The sequence below is a fragment of the Rattus norvegicus genome, chromosome 11, assembly GCF_036323735.1.
Source record: "Rattus norvegicus strain BN/NHsdMcwi chromosome 11, GRCr8, whole genome shotgun sequence".
NCBI lineage: Eukaryota > Metazoa > Chordata > Mammalia > Rodentia > Muridae > Rattus > Rattus norvegicus.
In genome coordinates this window covers 915,416-919,951 of record NC_086029.1, presented here as the reverse complement: position 1 = coordinate 919,951, position 4,536 = coordinate 915,416, and the positions used below count along the sequence as shown (strand labels likewise).

At 53.0% G+C, this 4,536-nt stretch overlaps 1 non-coding gene across 1 annotated transcript; it reads left to right on the top strand.

The window, feature by feature from the left end:
- The first annotated feature begins 632 nt into the window (after positions 1-632).
- LOC120099629 (5.8S ribosomal RNA) lies at positions 633-785 on the top strand. The gene has a single exon (XR_005498749.2). It is a non-coding gene; the product is annotated as a 5.8S ribosomal RNA (ribosomal RNA).
- Positions 786-4,536: the final 3,751 nt, after the last annotated feature.

The window sequence follows — 4,536 nt, the reverse complement described above, 5'->3', positions numbered from 1 at the left end:
CACAGCTCTCCCGCTCTGACGGTGCTGGGGTGGCTCTGTCGCGTGCGGGGGGTGCCTGTGCCACGGGTGGGCTCACGCACCCACCCCGCCGTCTGGGCCTTCGTGGCCGCCCCGCTCTTGTCCGGTACCTACCTGACCTGTTCCAGCATGGAGGTTTAAAACCGGGGGGGGGGGGGGGGATCGCCCTACAGTCCGTAGGTCGTCCGTGGGAGGGCTTCCCGGTTCTTCCCCCCACCTGGTGCTCCCTCAGACTCAGCGGGCCCCCTCCGGCTGCCTGCGCTTCCAGAGGTGGCGGTCGGGGGTCCGTGTCTGGAGCCCCCTCTGGGCGCCCGTGGGGTCCCAGCCCAAGCGCCCGACTTGCCCGCCCATTGGCCGGCCGCCGCCGGGTGCTGGGTTGGTGGCGTCCCATGTCCCATGTGTCCTGCCTTTCCGTTGCCGACCCTGTCTTTTTTTTTTTTTTTTTTTTTTTTTTTTTTTTTCATTTCACATGTATCCTTTAGTTTCCCGCTGGCTGGCCTGAGGTGGAGCTGCCTCGCCTTGTCCCCTCTCTTCCCATGCAGCAGGGGCGGACGGGTGAGCTGGTGCCGTTTTTAGCACCCATATGAGTTCGCTCACACCCCAGATACCGATACGACTCTTAGTGGTAAATCACTTGGCTCGTGTGTTGATGAAGAACGCAGCTAGCTGCGAGAATTAATGTGAATTGCAGGACACATTGATCATGGACACTTTGAACGCACTTGCGGCCCTGAGTTCCTCCTGGGGCTACACCTTTCTGGGAGTTGCTTGAGGATCAATTGCCGCCCCCCCCCCCTGCGGTTTCGCTGCATGGGGGGGGGGGGGCGTTGCGCCGCTGGGACTCTGCTCGCAGGGCCTCTCCCCTCGGCCATCCGTCTCCGGAAGTTCAGATGTGGGCGGCGTACGGCGGTCCTCCACGCCCGGTGGGTCTGTGAGGGCCTTGTCCTCCCCGTCCACCAGTGCCGCTCGCCGGCCACCCTCCTCGTGGCTTCTTCCTGCTCGCTCAGCCGCTCCCGCTCCCATTCTCGCCCGCTCTCCCCCACAGTGGGGACGTGTTGGCGTGGGCTGGTCGGGTGCCTGGGCGCGAGACGGGCCCTGTCGCCGGGGTCGGGTCACCGCGCCTCTGGTCTGGTGGGAGGCGGGCCCCGCCCACTGGCTCAGTGCATCCGTCGCCGCCTTGCACCCACCAGTGCTCACAGAGAGAGCGACCTGGGAGGGTCGGATGGGGTGGAGGGGCATACCACATCCGCTGGGGCCGGTCTCAGGTACCTCTCCCCCGCCCCCGCCGGGGGCAGACCGCTCCGGTGCCAGTCGGAGGGATGCTGCAGCGTCCGTGCGCTTATGCGACTTGTCCCCGGGATGTGGGAGCTGGCCGGGGTAGAGAGGTGGCAGGCCCCGGCCTGGGACCTTGGCGCCCTCTTGCTCTCCTCTCCACCCATCCGCCCGCGGCCACCCACGCCTTCTTTTCCTCCTTCCCCTCTCTACGGAGACCTCAGATCAGACGTGGCGACCCGCTGAATTTAAGCATATTAGTCAGCGGAGGAAAATAAACTAACCAGGATTCCCTCAGTAACGGCTAGTGAAAGAGCCCCGCGCCGAATGCCCTCTGCATGCCGTAGCTCCGGAAATGTGGCGTACAGAAGACCCACTCCCCGGCGCCGCTCATGGGGGGCCCATGTCCTTCTGATCCAGGCCCAGCCCGTGGACGGTGTGAGGCCGGTAGCAGCCCCCCGGAGCGCCGGGCCCGAGTCTTCCCGGAGTCAGGTTGCTTGGGAATGCAGCCCAAAGCCGGTGGTAAACTCCATCTAAGACCGATAGCCAACAAGTACCGTAAGGGAAAGTTGATAAGAACTTTGAAGGGAGAGTTAAAGAGGGTGTGAAACCATTAAGAGGTAAACGGGTGGGGTCAGTGCAGTCCGCTGGGAGGATTCAACCCGGCGGCACGTGTTCGGCCGTGCCGGTGATCCCAGCGGATCTTTCCAGCTCCCCGTTCCTACCGACCCCTCCACCTGCGTGTTTTTTCTCCCCCCTCCACGCGTCCCGCTGTCTCCGTCCCCGCTCCTCCTAACAAGGGGGTCGGCGCGCGTTCAGGCAGAGGGCGCGGGGTGTGGTGGGGGCGCGTGGGTTGGGCCGGGATTGGGGTTGGTGGGTGACCACCCCAACCCTCCATCCCCACCCCCACCGTCCACCCCCGCCCCCGGGTCAGCTACTTGCCTCCGCCGGGCGCACTTCCACCGTGGCGGTGCGCAGAAACCAGCTACGGGACCGCCGGGAAGGCCCTGCGGGGAGGTTGACTGGGGCGGCCGTGCGGCATCACCCGTGGGCCCCGGAACACCCCATCCCGAGTGTTATAGCACATCCTCTCCATACAGAAGACACTGACAGACAGACAGACAGACAGACAGACACACACACACACACACACAAATACATATTTAAATATTTAAAATGATGTTTAAAAAAAACCGTCTTTCTGTTTAACAGAGGTTTAAAGGGAAGTTGGCTGACAGAACGTTTTTGTGGTTTTTTATTCTCTTTTTTACCAAATAGGAGGTAGATTTGTTGGGCCTTTTATTAAAAGCCAAAGTATTAAGTGGCCAGCCGAAGTTTCAACTTTTCCCATTCTGTTCCCTTCACGAAAACCAGGGAGTGTTGTTTCTTTGGCTCTTCCTTTTTGAAACAAAATGAAAGGAGCTCTCAGTTGGCCTAGTTTCCCTGTTCATTTTCCGGCTTCCACCGTATGCTCGATGAAATAAAGTAAATAAATGAACATTTTCTGATTTATATCCTGCCTCTCCTGACTTACTAGCATCAGTGTAAAATGTAGGGGCTCCTGATATTGGAGTTCCCTTTATTATACGAGGGAGGATCCAGTTAGTTCGTTTTATGAACTGAAGTCGCTTGCTTTTAGGGCATCTGTTGTTAATCTCTCCTAAGAAGTTACTGCATGCTCTTTGCCAATGTTCATTTTGTACCTACAAAGAGGCAATTTCTGCATTAGTAAAAGGTACCACAATTTCAGTCGGATCCATTCCAACTAATTGTCGAAGTCTCAATTTTCCTTTAAGTATCAATTTAGAGACCTTCTCAATGTAGGTTTTCAGTGTCTTACTCCGTTTATGTGCTAAAATATCCATTCTAAGATATAATCTTCCCTCTGCATGAGAATTCCTGTAGGGGGATGAGTAGAGGGTAAGATGACTAATATGCAGGCCATCTTTGGATCAATACGATCTAGATGTGTGTCCTGCAATTTCCTTTCTACCAAAGCTAGCTCTTTCTCAGCATTAGCTGATAGTTTCCTTGGGCTATTTAAATCTTTATCGCCTTGTAACTTTTGAAATAAATTGTTCAACACTTGAGTGGTCAAGCCAATCACAGGCCTCAACCAGTTAATATCTCCCAGTAGTTTCTGAAAATCATTAAGTGTCCTTAATTGATTTCTTTTGATTTGCACCCTTTGTGGCCTAATCTTTTGTAGACTTATTTTATACCCTAGATAATTAATAGAATCCCCTCTTTGTATTTTCTCAGGGGCGACTCATAATCCCCAGCAAGGTAAGGTTTTTTTCACTTCATCAAACATTCTTTCCAGGATATTTATATCTGAATCAGACAATAAAATGTCATCCATGTAATGATAAATAATAGATTGGGGAAATTGTTTGCGAATCATCTCCAATGGCTGCTGTACAAAATATTGACACAAGGTAGGGCTATTCAACATTCCTTGTGGCAGGACTTTCCATTGATATCTTTTTACGGAGCGACCTCTATTGAGGGTAGGCACTGAAAAGGCAAACCTTTCCTTATCGCCTTCATGTAGAGGAATAGTGAAAAAACAATCTTTTAAGTCAATCACTATAACAGGCCACTCCTTAGGCAACAAAGAAGGCAGTGGGATCCCAGGCTGCTGGGAACCCATCGGCTGAATAATCTTATTAATTGCTCTGAGATCTGTCAACACCCTCCATTTGCCAGACCTTTTTTTAATGATAAATACTGGAGAATTCCAAGGGCTGGTGGACTCCTCTATATGCTGAGCCTCCAGCTGCTCCTGGACTAGCTGTTCTAATGCCTGTAGTTTTTCTTTTGTCATAGACCACTGATCAATCCAGATGGGTTGGTCAGTCAGCCACCTTAGTGGCAAGGCTGTTGTTGTCTTAACAGCAGTGGCTCCTTGGGGTAGCACTAAATTGTCAGCCTCTGCTTTATCTTGCTTATGGACAGCTTGGACAGTCTCTAACTGTCCTTGATAACATTCCCTGACTGATTTAAAGTTTTTATTAGGAGCCTGATGAATTTTGGGGCCAGACCCTGAAACTGAGGGGATATTAATTTGAGTTTTCCACTGCTGTAGTAGATCTCTTCCCCATAAGTTAATGGCTATATCAGCCACGTATGGCCTTAATTTTCCTACCTGACCTTCTGGTCCTATACATTTAAGACACCTGGTGCTTTGTTTCATGTGGGATAAAGTGCCAACACCTTGAAACTGCATATCCATTCCTTGAAGTG